Genomic DNA, 17632 nt, shown 5'->3' on the forward strand with positions numbered 1-17632 from the left:
TTCTTTAAACATATTTCTACAATTATCATGCTGCACAAGAAAAATCAGAGGAAAAAAAATGAGACAAAAAAAAAGCAAGCAAACACTATGTTGTGATACACACCCGGTCCCCACAGTCCTGTAGATGTAGATGGCTCTCTCAATCATAAGTCTGTTGGAATTGGCTTGAATCGCTTCACTGTTGAAAAGAGCCATGTCCATCATAGTTAATCATTCCATAATCTTCTTGTTGCAATATACAGACATTGTATGTAATATTCCACACTTGTGGACCTCCCACCTCTGAATAAGAGTAGGAAGAGTATTTCTTCAAAGGGCCAGCTTGTTCTTTGTAATTTTGCAACATTATTTTCATTTTTGTTTGTTTGTTTGTTTAGTTTGTGTGTGTGTGTGTGTGTGTGTGTGTGTGTGTGTTTGATTTTTTCAGTTTCCATTGTTGTAGTCTTTTTTTTTTTTTTTTTTTTTTTTTAGCTCTGCTGATTTAATTTTATATCAATTCATCTCTGTGGCAGTTCCCAGCTTTACACATTTACTAGCTGTGTGACCCTGGGCAGATCACTTCATCACTCTATAGATAAACTATTGTCTATCCATTATAGGATCATAAAGTTTAGACTAATAGCAAGTTGATAACCAGGGTTAGAAGATAATAAGAGAGCAGCTAACTGCTATTGTTGAGTTCCAAGTCCCCTGTCCCAGAAGTATGACCTTCTCGGTACTGAAAGAATCTTTGGAAGTGACTGTAGCTTTGTCAGGGGTTGTCAGAAGGCTATGGATGATGAAAGCCTGCTATTGGAGAAGAAAAGCAGATGTTACCTTGGGTTTCAACAAGGAGATGACACTCAAGGTCATTGAGCTTTATTTTGTTCTGGACTGCATTTAGAAGTTATTTAAGGGATGACTAGTGAGCCTCTAGAAAAGGAAGCAATGAATGCCACAGGCAGCCTAACTTCACCAAGAACCACTTCTGTCAGACTAACTTTTTGCCCTTTTGGGACAGGGTTAGTTGGCTCTTAATTCAAGGAATACTCATTGTGGATCTGGTTTTCCTGTTTTTTAGTGGAACATTTGATAAACTCTGTCTTGCTGTTGTAGTGAAGAGATTAGAAGTAGTATGGACTGGGTGATAATGTGGTGGATAATTAATAACTGAGAAAACAACTTGAATTTTATGATATATTAGTGAAGTAGTCATCCACACTCATTTGTCATTTTAATCCTCACAACAACCCTGGGAAGTGGGGTTTACTGTATTATTTTCTTCTTTAAGATCAGGAAACCGAAGTAAACAGACACATTTCTGAGACTGGAATATAATTTGGATTTCTTCACACAGATAATTGAGATTGATTTGAAACTGGTAAATGACTGGACTCATAAAAAGAAGCCATGAATTTTAGATAATGTACTTGTAAGGATGTTTCCAGTGGAATATACCCCAGGGATTTGCATGTGGCCTTGGGTTGTTTAACATTTGTATCAGTACATTTTATGAAGATGTGATAGTCTGCATATCATATTTGCAGATTACACAGAGCTGGGAAGAGTAGCTACCTTGATAATTATGCCATTACATCTTTATAAAATGTATTGATACTAATGCTACATAGCTCTGGGCCAGGCACTAATCTCTGGAATATCTCCACTGGGATTTCATGAAGATCTTGACAGTTTAGAACACGGGGCCAAATTGAACAAAATAGAATTTAATGAACTTAAAGTATTTCATTTGAATTAAAAAATTCAACCTCATTAGGTCAGAGAAGGATGCCTAGATAGCAGTTTATTTAAAAAATATCATGGGGTTTAGGTCAGTCAGATATGATCTAATGTGTTTTTTGGTTACATTGAGAAGTATGTCTTCTAGGAATTAGGAGATGAGAGCCCTGCTTTACTTCTCCTGCGTCAAAACCTGTGTGGAATCCCATGTTCATTTTTGGACACCGTAGCTTAGGAATTATATCGGCCTGCCTAAAGGTTTTTCAGAGGGGATCAACCGAGATGATGATGAATCTTCAATTTAAATCAGTTGAATGAATAGGGAGTATGTAGCCCCTAGGTATGTAGAGAACATAGGAATCACAGGAGAGAATGTGTTCAGGTACTTGAAGAAAGCAGAGCACACTTGTTCTATTTGAAGGCTGAGCTTAGAATGGGGGGCAGTATATGGATTGAGGCAAATTGAGATTTGAAGTTAAGAAAGACTTCTTCAAGCTTTCCAGAGGGACAACAAGCTGCTGAAGGAAGTAGTTGGTCCACCATGCTGGATGTCTTCAAGTGGAGGTAGGGCTGCCAGTTGTTAGGGAGCTCAGTGTGGGATTCTTCTTCAGTTATGGGTTGGATTAACTGTACCCTTAATGTTAAATTATTCTCCATAGAGCACAGTAGCATCAGTCAGTTTCTTATGTTTCCTAATAGAAAAAAAGATTTTGATGAAGAAGAAATTAGGAAAGTGGGTTGTTTCGGGTAGGTCTAGGTACAGTATTGAAGTGTGAGAGGCTTAGGATACTCAGAGATACCAGGAAGGAGGTTGACTTAAGTTACTTAATTTTAAACTTAATAACTGCTATTAAAAGAACTAATGAAATAAATATAAAAATCAAGGGGCAGAATCTTACATATTGTCCTCTCCACCTCTCACCCCCTGCCAGCCCTTACTGAAATGAGGTAGAATCTTTAATAAATGGCAAATAATAACTTTGAGCACAGTCTCCCCTTCCAGGGTGATTTTTATCATCTTTGGCCTTGTTTTCTAAAATTTGTAAATTAAAAAAATTATAATCTTAATAGAAACAAAAATAATCAAACTCATGAAACCAGGGCAGACTTTTCCCTTAAATCCCATTTTTAACAAATTCCATTCAGCAAGCATTTATGACACACCCACTGCATACAGAACAAGTAGTTATATATGTGCCAGGCCCAGAGAACCTGGAAACAGCTCTTTCCATCCTTGGTGCTTAGATGTTCTCTTTAGGGAATATAATCTTTGATAACTAAATTAATAACAATGTGATTTAAGGGAAGAGAAGGTTAATCGCTAGGAGAGGCTTTTCGTGGATATTAGTAGATGAGCTAAGGTGGATTCCAATGGGGAAAGTGAGGGAGTGTATTCCAGTCACAGGGACAGCCTGTGCTGAGGCTGGGAGGTCAAAGCGAAAATGCTGAGCTCAGGAAACTGGCAGCACAGAAAGTGCTTGAGAAGTAATGGGAACGAAATGTAAGCTGTTCGGCTGAGACCTTGCTCTGAAGGACTGGAATTAAGTTAGATCTTTATTCTGTAGGGCAATTGGGAGCCATCGAAGACAATTGTGGTAACAGTTGAATAGCAACTAGATTGTTGAGGGGAGAGTCTGCACTCAGTGAGAAGAAAGAGGAAGCATCAGGAAAGGCCGGGGGAGAGATGATGGGCTAAATCCTGGAGATTCAGTTGCATTCAGGTTGACTCAAGAGCCTTCCAAGGGCCTACTGAGTGCCAGGCTATGCTGGGGGCTAGGAGAGTGTTCCCCTTGGAACAGCTCCTGGAGATAGATAATTCAGTGCCAGTAGACTTGACTGTTGGTTGGCTAATGGAGTTGGGGAGGGTCAGGCAAGTTCATAAGCTTGTGAACCTGAGAGTGGTTTAAAAGAAGTAGGCTTTGAGGGAGAAGTTGGGGTCTGGCAGGACTCTGAGGAGGCTGGGGAAGCTGCTGCTTTGGTTGTATGTGGGCTTTCCGGCCTACCTGAGGTGCTTCTGTCCTTTCTGTGCTTTGGGTGTAGCCCACTGCCAGCTGGGAGCCCAGAGGAGCCTCTCACCCCAATTCTCTCACACTTGAACTCTTTGATCAGAATTTTTTCCTAAGGCACAATCTCCAAAGTGCTCCACGCGTGGAGCCATGGCCCAGGCCCCATGTGCTTCCCCAGACACAAGACCTGCTTGGGGGAGGGATTCTGCTACTTCCTGACTCTATAATGGGGCCTCTAAGGGGCGCCAGAGCCCTTGGGGTTCACTAGCTGGGTGACCTTCGTTTGTTCATCTGTAAAATAAGAATGCTCACTGTGCAACTTCCTGGGGTGCTTATGAGGATCCATTTAGATCATATTGGTGCATGCCTTAAAGCACCCCATAAATATTCCCTCAATTTGTTACTTATCCTATGACTGTGCACATAAGCTACTCTGAACCTCTGTTTCCTCCTTGGGAAGGAAGTGGGGGAGGATAATTGTACTTGGCCTTTATCTCGAAGTAACATTGTGAGCAAAGTCTTTTGTAAATCCCAAAGCACTTTATAAGTGTGCTTTCTCATTTCCACATTTATCATCATTACACCTTGTTAGAGAAACAGGCATCAGATAGAATTTCCCCAGCATTTTAGGGCATCTTCCAAGGCAAAAAATGGAGGCTTATTCTTGTAACTGGTTTTACCTTGACTCTGTTACCATTTTGAACTTTTGATTCTCATTGGAGCTTTGAGTAACAGTGTCGCTATTAAGCCATTCTGTCCATTGGACATTAAATCATACTTGAGCATTTGGCTGTTATTGCTGACTGAAATCCTTTCTGTCAAATGAAAGTTTTTGTTAAATTCTTCCTGGACTGTTTTCTTTTCCTCAGACGAGTTATGATTTTGTTTTGGAGGCTCCTTGAGACTAATTTCTGCCATTTTCCATTCCTGTTTTCCGGAGTGTGAGCAAGAATTGGTCTTCAGAGATGGGGAGCTTTCAAAGAGCAAACACCAGAAAACACACAAAGTGCCAGCCACATGTGACTGAACAAAAGCTTGGAGTGCAAGCTGGGGGTCTTTGATCCTTTCAGGGACAGTTTGGTCCCAATTGATTAGATTTGGAGAGAACATGGCTTTTTAACAACAGATGAGGGAAATCTCCATTTTGCTTCTTGCCTTTCATTTCTTCAGTTCAATAAGCACAGAGCAAGGGCCTAATTAATGAATTAAGGGCAGACACTGTGGTTAACAGAAAAGGGTTGCAAAAATAGAACAGTTCCTGTCCACAAGGAACTTCTATTTTAGGGGGATGGGGGAGGGAGGAGGGAGCAAGATGTTTGGGCAAATGCCGTACAAAGTGACTTCAGAGGAGGTAGGTGCTAGCACCTGAGGTGGTTCAGTTGGGTTTCCTCTGGGAGCTGAGCTTGGAAATTAGCTTTGCAGTCAGGGTCCTAACAAGTCAGAGGTGGATTGGTGTGGACATGAGGGGGAATGGATTCGGCTGTTCTGTCTGTTGGTAAGCCAAGAACTACGGAATCATGATAGCATAGTACTGGAAAGGCACCCTCGGAAGGTTCCTGTATCTGTGTTTCCCTCACACAAGGTATTTGCTGCATGACTCGGGCATTCTGTTATTGGCTGTGTTCTAGTGGTCCTCAGGTGTTTGATGTCTTTTTGTTTGCAATTCAGTCTGCGTACGTTCTGGGTCTCAGCTTACACATTTTGCACACAAATTTTGATGAGATAAATGACACCATTTGTCAGGGACAATGACTTTTAACAGGATGAGAAGAAACGATTTGCCTCATTTTTCAGACTCACAGAGACATAATTATTTTAAAGAAATGGGTAACATTTCCCATTTGGACCCCAGGGAAGGAGATTTCACATATATTTCCTAGCTGCTTGATCTTTGGAAAGATTGGCTAAGAGAAATCCTAGTGGAATGGAACAGCCAGAGAAGCTGAATGTGAATCTCAGCTCAGCCCCTGGCTTACCTTAACGGGGAAAAAGGCTTCGTAGGACTTAAAAGCGACCAAAAAGATACTTCACCACATGGTTTAGAAGAAAGGGCTTTGCCAACCTTCAAGTATGATATAAAGATAAGCTTTATTGCTCCTTTCAACCATTTCCAAATAAATCTTCATTTAGATTGCTTGACTAGTCGACAAGTGAAGTCAAGCAGCATTTATTAAATTCCTATTATATGCTAAGTTTTGTGTCAGCCTTAGTCAGATATAAAGGTAAAACAAAACCAATCCTTGCTCTCCAGAAGTTGTCCTGCCCCTTTCTTCTCAAGTGGGGCAGCTTTAGGCTTCTCAAGGGGTTCTGGTGTTCCCCAGAAAGGAGGGATCCTGCCCTGTATAACACAAGAGCACTTGATGTTACTTGCCCTCTTTTCCCCACTGTCTAGGTAACCTGATAACCATGGCTCCATCCCCATTGATGAGTTTCTTTTGGGTCTTCCATCTTTTGAAGGACAGCCTGCCTTTTTTCCTCTCTTGGCCCTGTTCCTGACTTCCTCAACTGAAACCATGCCTGCTTTCATTAGTATGAAAGCATTCCTTCCTTGAGAGCAAGAATGTTCTTTCTTTCTGCTTGTAATTATATCTCTGGTACTAAGGGCAGTGCCTGATACATAGTAAAGGCTTAATAAATGCATATTTCATTCAAAATGGGCACAAATAATAATGCTACTAGAAATGTAAAGTGTCACTCAAATACTGGCATGTCAGGCTATGTTTTATTCTGTCAGGAGACATTATCGAGGTGAATAGGCTATGTTACTGATGGAGCAAATTAAGATATATGATTATAGTTTTGAAAATTTATTTGTATGTGCTTTCTTATTTTGAGCTATTAGAAAATTACATTTTCTGTTGAAGTCTGGCTGTACCCTACTTAGAGGCCTTTTTTGCTGATTCTGTCTTTTCAAGTTGAAAATAAAAGTTGAGGGTTTGATCTGAATGCTAATGAAATTTCAGACTGGTCTCTCTTGAATTGACTCTACCTCCACCTGAGCTTGACCATTTGGGGGATTAACTTTGGCTCAAAAAACAAAATTATGGCCACATGGTTCAGTAGCAGCTTCAGGTACAATCCTGAATGAGCAATAAATAGAACATGACTTCCAACTGCAGCATCTGCCTCTGAGTATCATTATTATTTTTATATTTTCCATTGATCAGAGGAGAAATGAGAAATAAGGTCAGCAGAGAGAAAATTTAAGAACAGTGGTGTTGACCTCTTTGTGCAATACTCCAGGGAGAAAAATGTTTAGCTATGACTCTAGATTCACTTTCCTAGGGCAAGATTGGCCACATTATGTGCTTAGGGTCCTAGGGCCTCTCAAGGATACTGTAATGTCAGTGGTTCAAGTCTCCATTTCTTCTCCCCACTTTTTTTTTTCCTTAAAAAATGTATTTATTTATTTTTAATGTGCATTGCTTTATGAATCATGTTGGGAGAGAAAAATCAGAACAAAAGGGAAAAATCATGGGAGAGATAAATAGAAAAAAGAAGTAAACATAACATATGTTGATTTATATTCATCTCCTTAGTTCTTTTTCTGGATGCAGATGGCATGTTCTATTCAAAGTCTATTGGGATTGCCTTGGATCACTGAACCACTGAGAAGAACTAAGGCTTTCATAATTGATCATTGCACATTCCTGCTGTTATTGTGTGCAATGTATTTTTGGTTCTGCTTGTTTTGCTCAGTGTCAGTTCGTGTAAATCTTGCCAGGCCTTTCTAAAATCAGCTAGTTCATTTTTTATAGAACAATAACATTCTATTACATTCATATATCACAGCTTATTTGGTCACTCCCCAGTTGATGGGCACCTACTCATTTTCCAATTCTTTGATTGGAATACAAGTCATTCCCCAACTGATACATGTTCAAAGGATATGAACAGCCAATTTTTAGATAAAGAAATTAAAGCCATTTTTAGTCATGTGAAAAAAAATTCTCTAATCGTCATTGATCAGAGAAATGCAAATTAAGATAATTCTGAGACCACTTCATACCTCTCAGATTGGTGAAGATGACAGGAAAAGACAGTAATAAAAGAGCTGCTACAAACATTTTTGCACATGTAGGTACTTTTCCCTTCTATATGATTTCCTTGGGCTACAGTTCCCACTCTTACTAGTGATTAGCCTACCAGTTTTATTTTTAAGCCATTAACAATCATAGCTTTTACAGAGCACTATTTACTGTGAAGACTGATCACAAATATGTTTCCTCACACCTGGGGGCTCACTGGCCCCTTTCTCCTCTCAGTCCCTGAGGAGAGAGGTTTCATACTTAGAGCAGTTTCTCCAGAGAGGTTCTCAGGCCTGGCAATGTGTGCCGAGCTGGGTGGATAACGAGTTTGCCTCTGGTACTACTGGCCAGCAGCTCAGTTCTCACTGTTTGATCTCTGGCAAATCCCGGCTCAGTCTCTGGGTCCTTCTCATTCCATAGGAGACACCAAGTGAAGCACCTACTAAGTGCCAGGCCCTATGCTAAGTGCTCAGGATACAGGAGGAGGCAATAAACTCCTGGGGCTCTGTGTCATCTCTTGGGTCAAATATAAAATGCCCTGTTTGACATTCAAAGCCCTTTCTAGTCTACCCCATTCCTGCCTTCCCAGTCTTCTTACACTCTACTCTCCACTACAGACTCTTCCATCCAGTGCTATGAATAAGACATTCCATCTCTCTCAGCTTTTTTCATGTTCTTTGGTTCTTTTGTAGCTTTTGAGTACTTGTAACTTGGCCAGGCTCTTGTCTCACTCTCATTCCTTCTGACTGTAATTAATATTGCTAGAATCACCCATTTGATACACAAAATATATTGTGGATCTATGTGGCTCATTTATTGAACCTGGGAGGGATGAGAGTGCATGACCATGAAAAGCCTAGCACTAGTCATACCTCCCTTCTGGGTCTGGGATGCCTGGGGAGGTGGGGATCTATCAGGCTTTTAGACTGAGATAGGGAGCGTAGGAGGTGTCACCACAGTAGCTGTGGAGGTAGGTAAGTAGGTAACTAGATAGCACTTGCTGTGTGCCAGGCATTGTACTAAGTGGGAGATACAAATGTGAGCAAACTGCATCTATGCTAATGGGAAAGAATATTTAAACACATAAAGGAGATGATCACAGAGGTGGCCCAGAAGTTCTGTGCAGGCCTGATCCTAGCCAGATGAGTAAGGTCAAAGTTGGCCTAGCAAAGCCCTCACTGCTTCCAGGGGCACAGTCCAACTCTTGGTGGAGAAGGAGGTGGAGGGGGTGACCTGGTATTGCACCAGTTGTGAGAAGGTCAGATGAGGAGAAACATTGATTGGGAGAATTTCTGTGAGTCAAAGACTTGATCCATTGGTCTCATCCATTGTTCAGACTGACTTTGCTTTCTTGGGAATGAACCTGGGCTAATCAAATTGCAACCATGTTCTTAACAAGAGTGTCTTTTATGCCATCATATGTAATATGATGCAATCATATGCATGCCTTTTTTTTTTTTAGTAGTATTTTACTCTTTCAATTACATGTAAATTATATTTTTCAGTATTTATTTTTGTAAGATTTGGGGTACCAGACTTTTTTCCCTTCCTTCCTTCCCCTCTCCCTCCCTAAGACAGCATATACATGTTATACATGTAAAATCCTTTTAAACTTATTTCCATATTTATCATGCCATGTAAGAAAAATCAGACTAAAAGGGGAAAAAAATTACAAAAAGGAAAAAGCAAACAAAAAAAGTAGTAAAAATACTATGCTTAAAAGGAAAAAACAACCAAAAAAATTTATAAAATGCCATGCTTCAATCCACATTCAGTCTCCATAGTTCTCTCTCTGGGTGCAAGTCGTATTTTCCATCTACTGGAATTGTCTTGGATTACTGAAATACTGAGAAGAGTTAAGTTTATTGTAGTTGATTATTCCATAATCTTGTTACTGTGTACAATGTTCTGCTTCCTCTCACTTCATTCAGCTTCAGTTCTGTAAGTCTTAAGGCTTTTCTGAAATCATCCTGTTCATCATTTCTTATAAAATAATAATACTCCATTACATTCATACACCATAACATATTCAGCCATTCCCCAACTGATGGGCATCCACTCAATTTCCAATTCCTTGCCACTATGAAAGGGCTACCATAAACATTTTGCATGGGTCCTTCTCCCTCCTTTATGATCTCTTTGGGATACAGGCCCAGTAGGATAAGGATATGTACAGTTTGATAGTCCTCTGGGCATAGTTCTATATTGCTTTCTAGAATGGTTGAATCAGTTCAGAACTCCACTAACAATGTATTAATGTCCCAGGTTTCTCACATCCCTTCCAACTTTTATTACTGTCTTTTCCTGTCATCTTCACCAATCTGAGAGGTATGAAGTGGTCTCAGAATTATCTTAATTTGCATTTCTCTGATCAATAACGATTAGAGAATTTTTTTTCACATGACTAAAAATGGCTTTAATTTCTTTATCTAAAAATTGGCTGTTCATATCCTTTGAACATGTATTAGTTGGGGAATGACTTGTATTTTAAAATTTGCCTGCCCTTTTGCCCTTTAGGTGATCTGTATTTTTGACTCATAGAATCACAGAATATCAGAGTTTGAAGGGAGCACAAAAGCCATCTAGTCCAACCTGTAAGTCCACAAAAATCCCTTCTACAACATGCCTGACAGTGGCTAGGCTACTCTCATTCACCTTTGTGAGGTGGTGGCGAATGAAAGAAGTGTCACAGGACTGGAGAAGAGCAAATGCCCTGCTCTTCCAAAAAGGAAAGCGAATGGAATAGGCCAGTGAGTGTGACTTCAATTCCTTTCCAAATGCTGTTAGATGAATGACTAATTCACCCCTAAATCATAAAGTAATCCTGTTGGCTTCACCCTGAATAGGACTGACAGGATAACTTTCCTTGTGGCAGAACTAGCTGATAAAAGCATTCTTCCAGGCTCACACCTTGTGCTTGTGGAAGGGGGCGACAACGGACAGACAGATACACACAAAGATAGATACAGAGACAGAGAGTCAGAAGTGACAGAGAGAAAAAGAGAGAGAGGAGGGAAAGAGAATGAGAAACACACACACACACACACACACACACACACACACACACAGTCAGTCCAGTTTGGTTAGGGAGGTATAAAGCAGGTCTTGTGGCTGGACTCTTTAAGCATAAGCATTTATGATTCTTTGTCACTATGGAAGGGTGGAGTGTTCCATGGGTGATTGGCCTTGACTCTTCCTGGGCCCCAGGCTGTTGTTTAATCTCTTTATCTTTATTGATGACTTGGGAGAAAGGTCTGGAGGGTCTGCTCATCAAATTTGCAGATAGCCAGAAGCTGGGAATGAGAGCTGATGCAGTGGATAACTTGAGTCAGGGCCCACAGTCTCATCTTGACAGGTGAGATCCTTAGACTTCATTGAACAACATGGAATCGAAGAGGAACAGGTGTAAATAAACACTTATGGACTTGGGTTAAAAACAGTAGATTCACAAGTAAAAGTTGGAGGAGGCGTGACTAGAGAGCAGAGTTTCTGGGCAGGAGGGGTTAGTGGCTTGTGAATTGAGTATGATTCAGTGTGGTCGGATCTTGGGCTGCCCTAAAGTACTGAGGGAAAGAGATGACAGTCAATAGTAAATAGTTATTAAGCACCTGCCATGGGTCTGGCACTGGGCCAAGTGCTTTGAATGCAGATAGAAAGAGAAAAGACAGTTCCTGCTGGAAAGAAGCTTATGGTTCATTGTGGGGAGAAGACCTAGAAAAGGAGGTTGGAGAGGAAAGGGGAGGCTGGAGAAGTGAGTCCAAGAAGGCCCAGAGGAGGGCAGCTGGAGAGAAGTGAGCTGGGGGAGCTGCGATCTCTTAAGTGGAGGCTGAGTTCATGGCCCCACCTGCCAGGCCAGGGGCAGAGGGTGGTGATGAGGGAGGGGCTGCTGAGCTCTTACAGATGCTGAGATTGTTCTAATAAGGAGTTGAGGGGGGGAGTGTTAGTTAGGATTCCCAGGTGGTGCTCAGTGAGAAGTGGGGAGTGGAAGAGCGGCTGCTGAGCCTCTTATAGGTGCTGATAATAAGGACCTGGGGGGGGGGTAGTCAGGAAGACCTGCACCTGATGGAGTGCAATCTGGTGAGAAGTGCGGAATGATAATCCCACTATCTTTTCTGGGGTTAAGTTATACCTAAAAGTTTTGTAGTTAGTTTGTGGTGCCTCAGTGTCCAGGGAAGGGCAGTCAGGGTGGGGAAGGGTACCTTGTGTTCATACCTCATTGTTCCTTGCAGTCAAAGAAACTAGTGATAAATAGACTGGATAAGAGAAGGTGGGAGATATGGCAGGTGTCTTCAAAGGCTATTATATGTAAGAGGGATTAGGTATGTCATCCTGATGTCAGGGGACAGAATAGGAGCAGTGTTTGGAGATGCAGTAAGGTGGATGTAGGTTTGATACAGCAGAAGTGCTTCCTAACAATTAGAGTGGAAGTGTGGAATGATGTCTTGGTGGGGGAGGCATCTCAAAAGAAATGATAAATGTAAAGGACTTTGTAAATCTGAAAGCATTAGAGAAATGGTGTGTTCTCTCCCCCTCCTTCCTATCTTTCCCCTCTCTCACCTCTTCATTCCCTCTTTCTCTTGCATTCCCTTTCACTTGAGTTCTTGAAGCAAGAGCAGGATGACCATTTATTAATGACATTGTTGATTTTTTTTTTTTTTTTTAAGAGATACCACTTGACCTGAATAGTTCTTAAAGTTCTTTCTGCTTCTGAGATCTTGTGGGTTTATGAAGTGGTCACCCTTCCTTCACTGGAAGATCTCACAGTCAGGGAGGACTCTTTATCTTCCCAGATTTGGAGTTTGACAATAGTTCAACAGTCTATCCTTACGGTTCCTTAGAAGTAGTTGTTCCACCTGTTCTTGAAACTTCTGGGCATGGGGTGTATTTCATTAGTTAAAAATTGCTTGTGTCAAACTTAAATGTTTTTTCCTTTTTGTTTTTCAGTCAAGGAGGTTGGAGAGAAATCTTTCACTGAGTGAATGAATACTCTCACAAAATCACCCAAATGTTCCTTTGCCTGAGGACAGGATTTCATCTTTGAAACAAGAAGTTTCTCCGGAAGGTACGAGAAGTTCCCTTAGCCTTCCATGATTAGCTGCGTTGTTGTACATATCTCACCATGCCAGGACCCTGGCACGTCAGGTTCTTGGCAGTGCTGCTGCCTACACCAGTGACATTTTGGAAGATTACAGCTAGATTGGTGTCTTTTTGGCCGTGTTGGGCTTGATCCTGTGAAGCACTGACCATCTTGGAGAGGCAGCAGAGTGTGGTGGCTCCTTGACCTTGGAAGAATTGCTTTGGATGTCTCTGGGTCACCTAGGACATGGAGTCACTTCACTCCCCTGAGCCTCCCTTCCTCAGGCTTGTTCTGCCGAATTCATGGTGCTATTCAGAGGAAAGTACTCGGCAAGTCTCAAAGTGCTTCAGGAGGAGGAATCAGGGTTACTTACCTCACTCAGTGTTGTTTAGTCTAGTTTGTGAATTTGACTTATGGTTTATTTTCGTGGGTATCTGAAAACCCTGATTAATAATTAAAAATATGTTGGTAAACTGAGGTGAGGCTGAGGCAGCTTCTGGCTGGGCAAGCTTCAAAGCAGCCTGGGCATTGTTCTAGTGGGGCATTTGGAATCACAGGCCTTTTTTTCCTTTATTTCCTCCCCCCCCCCCCCCCCCCCAAACAATTAATTTCCAGGAAGGTAGAACCAGAAAGTTAGTTAAACAACATTCATTTATTAAGATGTGTGCGCAAAGGAGAAGCAAGCACAACCCTTGTCCTCTAGGAGCTTACACTCTAATGGGAGAGGTGACATGTGCATACCTTTGTACATGCAAGACACATAGGGAGTAGATAAGAGGTAATTTCAGTGAAAAGAGGTGCTTTGAACATTGAGGGGCCTGGGAAAAGCTTCTTGTGTGTCACATGTGGCATTTGAGCCAGATTTTGAAGGAAGGAGGCAGAGTGAAGGACAGAACTCTAGGCATGGGATCCACAGGGTAGAGGAGAGAAAAGGATAATGCTTATGTTACCATGGGAGGTTCATGGAAAGCTCATGGACCCGAATTGGTGTGGGCTTGGGCAATGAGGAATCTATTATCATCTCATTTCTGAGCATAGACCACATCTCATTTGGCTATTTGTGACCTGCCTGCTTACTTCATTCTATATCAGTTTAGTCTTGCCAGTTTTCTCTGAGACCTTCCCTTTCATCATTTCTTAGTACAAAAAGTATTCCGTCAGAAACATACCAGGATTTGTTCTGCCATTTCTCATTTAGTAGCAACTCCTTAGTTTAGTTTTTTTTTTTGTTTGTTTTTGTTTTTGCCACTGCAAAAAGAACTATAAATGGTTTTTAATATGCTCAGAGTTTGTTTTATTTAGAACTAATCTTTTCATTAATCTACCCTCCCCGTTTTTTTATGCTTTTCCTTTCTTCTCTTTTATGCCTATTTGCTTTTTGAGCGAAATGTATTTCTATATCCAACTATTTGTGTGCATTTTTCCCTTTTGTGACCAGTTCAGATGAGTTTCAACGTTGCCCACTCTCCCTACTAGCTTCTCCTTGTTTATGCTTCTTGTTTTGCATTCTATTTATGTGAGATAATTTTCTGTTTCTTTTTCTCTCTCTCATTCTCCAGGATATACCTCTTCCCCTCCCTTTCTGTTCTTTTAAGATCATAAAAACATAAAATCCTCTAACTGGACTTTATGTGTAATTCTTGATGAGAAGATTCTAAGAGGACACATATATCATTTCTTCTTATGAGGATGTAAACAGTTTATTCTTGATTAATCTCTTATGATTGTATACTTATGTTTACCTTTTTATTTTTCTTTTGACTCCTGTAGATTATTTCAAAGTTTTTATATGATTCTCATCTTTTTATTAGGGATGCTTGAAAGATCCTCTATTTCAATAAAGATCTATTTCCCCTCTCTATGGGATTATACTCATTTTTTTTTGAGGAAGTTATTCTTGATTGTAAGCTATATCTTTTGCTTTTCTGAAATACTGTATCCCAAGCTCTCTGTTCTTTTATATTGGTAGCTGCTAAAAAATAGCTAGCTCTTTGGTTGAATTCTTTCTAGCTGTTGGCAATATTTTTTTTTTTGACCTGGAAACTCTGGATTTTGATTGTTCCTGATAGTTTTCATTCTGGGGATCCTTTAGGAGGGGATCGATAAGTTCTATTTTTATGGTGCATTTTGATTCTAAGAGATCTGGGCAGTTTTATGATTTCTTAAAATATGATGCTCTCCCCTTCTCTAGCTCTAATCCAGTCATGGTCCTCCAGGATACATCTGGGACCTCCATCCTGCACAGTCTCTCCTTGAACCCTAAAATAGGATTCCTTTGCCATACTTGTTCCCAGTTTTGCAGACCTCTCTGTATGTCTCCTTATGTTGATCTGGGCTGGAAAAATGATACACTGTGAGTCACTTTTAATTGAATTTTCCTATCACAGTTTGTTCTGATGAATTTTTTAGATCTGTTTGAAGGTGGCAGGGGGGAGTGAGGGAGGAGGCTCTCTACTGCTTTCTACTACTATTCCATTTTGGCTTCTGGATAAATCTTTGGTTGTTTGGTTAATATAGCATTGAATCTGTAAATCAATTTAGGTAGTATTATCATTTTTATTATTGTCATGAGTCAGTCATTAACAATCTCTCCAGTTATTTGTCTTTTTTTCCCTGTATTGTAGTTATATTCATAAAATTCTTGCATTTGTCTTGGTAAATAAATCCAAGCAATTTATATAGATTATAGTGTCTTTTTTTTTGGGGGGGGGGGGAAACTTAAGACTTATTTTTTAACGTTTACTTGAAAAATATTGAGTTCCAAATTCTCTCCCTCACTCCCTTCTTTCCCCCTACCTCCCATAGAGAAAGCAAGAAATATGATGTAGGTTATACATGTGAAATCATGCAAAATATATTTCTGCATGAGTCATGTTGCAAAAATAAAACAAAACAATGAAAAGCAAAAATATAAAGAAAAAGCATGCTTCAGTTTGTAACTAGAGATTAACAGCTATGTCTCTGGAGATGGAGAACATTTTTCATCACAGGTCCTTAGAATTGTCTTGAATCAGAATTGTCTTGAATTGAGCAGTTAAATCACATTTGAGTATTGTTAGAATATTACTGTTACTGCATACGGTATTCTCTTGATTCTTCTCACTTCATTTTGTATCAATTCATGTGAATCTTCCCAGGTTTTTCTCGAACCATTCTGTTCATCATTTTTTATAACACAATAATACCCATGTACCACAACTTGTTCAGCCATTTCTTAATTGATGGGCATTCCCTCAACTTCCAATTCTTTGCCACCACAGAAAGAATTGCTGTAAATATTTTTTTTACATGTAGGTCCTTCCTCCCCCCCACCCTTTTTTTTATTTGATCCCTTGGGGAGGTAGACCTACTAGAAGTGTTGCTGGGTCTTAGGGTATGTACAGTTTTATAACCCTTTGGGCACAGTTCCAAATTGTTTTCCAGAGTGGTTAGACCAGTTTACATCTCTACCAACAGGGTAAGTGTACCTATTTTTCCTCATCTCCTCCAGCATTTCTTCTTTTCCTTTTCTGTCATGTTAGTCAATCTGATGGATATGAGATGGTGCCTTAGAGTTATTTTAATTTTCATTTCTCTAATCAATAACAATTTAGAGCATTTTTCATGTGATCATAGATAGCTTTGATTTCTTCTGAAAACTGCCTATTCATAGCCTTTGAGCATTTATCAATTGAGAAATGGCTCTTATTTTTATAAATTTGGCTACCTTCTCCAAGATGTTTGAGAAATGAAGCCTTTAGTAGAGAAACTTGCTATATAAATTTACCCCAGTTTCTTGCTTTCCTTCTGATTTTAGCTACATTGGTTTTGTTGGTGCAAAAACATTTTTCATTCTGTGTATTCAGAATAATGGCAGCTGGTGGTGCAGTGCAGTTAATAGAGCACAGTGCTTGTATGTGTATGTACTTAAGAAGGTAAGGTCCTTGAGGGTGGGGCTGTTTCATGTTTGTTTTTGTATCCACATGCCTGCTATCATAGTTTTATGATAGAGAAGACATTGTAACAAAGGCTTTTGATTAGTTGATTGATGAAGGATTGGGAAGTGGTGTCCAGGGAAAAGTGCTGTGGTCCAGACAATCCTGTGAGAGAGAATCACAGGGATTCAGAATTCCAGAGATTCTGAGTGGAGCAATCAGTTGTGATGGTCATTTGACTGCCTAAATCTTCTGGCTCCAAATCTCACAAATCCCAATCTATTTCCTGGGCAGAAATGCATAAGGCGGCCGTTGAAAGATTGGTTGGGGCCAGGCTGGTTTTCATCACCAAATAGCAGTTTGTACTTTCTATCAATGGTGTGTAGAGAGCCCCTGGGGTTTATTGAAGAGGAAGGGAGATGGCATGGTATAACCCACTCTGTAGGGATCTCTGCCAGGAAGGATGATGAGGAGAACCTGATGTAGGTTCTTAGTGCTCCTGGAAAGCAGGATACTGACAGGAAAGAAGTTCTCAAGGGAAGAAAGATAGTTGTGAACCTACAGGGTTGAGGCCTTAGAAATAAAGAAATTATGAAGAGGAATGAATTTGGGGTCAAAAAAAAAATGAATTCTCTTTTGGACATCTTTGTCCACTTTCTGCCTTCTAAGGCCCTTGTCACTCTTAAACCACCTCCATTGTATCCTGAAGAATTGTGACTTTGTTGGAATTCTCTTTCATTTTCTTACAGTCACAGACACCTGGCTCTACCGTGAAGATCCTTTTTAGTGTGAAATAAACTTTTGTGTCTCTGGACACAGGAGGCCAGGAGAGGACCCTGCTCATCCAAATTTAATGTTGGAATAAAATGAGGCACTTTTAAGTCAAGA

The 17632-nt window shown here is 40.3% G+C and overlaps 1 protein-coding gene across 6 annotated transcripts in view; it reads left to right on the forward strand.

The window, feature by feature from the left end:
* The window catches only part of PPP6R2 (protein phosphatase 6 regulatory subunit 2), a 116216-nt gene that overhangs the window by 13338 nt on the left and 85246 nt on the right, over nucleotides 1-17632 (forward strand). For 5 of the 6 annotated variants that reach the window (XM_031941231.1, XM_031941230.1, XM_031941235.1 and 2 more), the window contains exon 2: nucleotides 12698-12815. The exons of the other annotated variant lie outside the window; for it this stretch is intronic. The gene's annotated coding sequence lies outside the window, so the exon portion shown is untranslated. The remainder of the gene's footprint in view (nucleotides 1-12697; nucleotides 12816-17632) is intronic. 6 annotated transcript variants of the gene reach the window in all.

This window comes from Sarcophilus harrisii, chromosome 5 (genome assembly GCF_902635505.1).
Source record: "Sarcophilus harrisii chromosome 5, mSarHar1.11, whole genome shotgun sequence".
In the NCBI taxonomy this organism is placed as follows: Eukaryota; Metazoa; Chordata; class Mammalia; order Dasyuromorphia; family Dasyuridae; genus Sarcophilus; species Sarcophilus harrisii.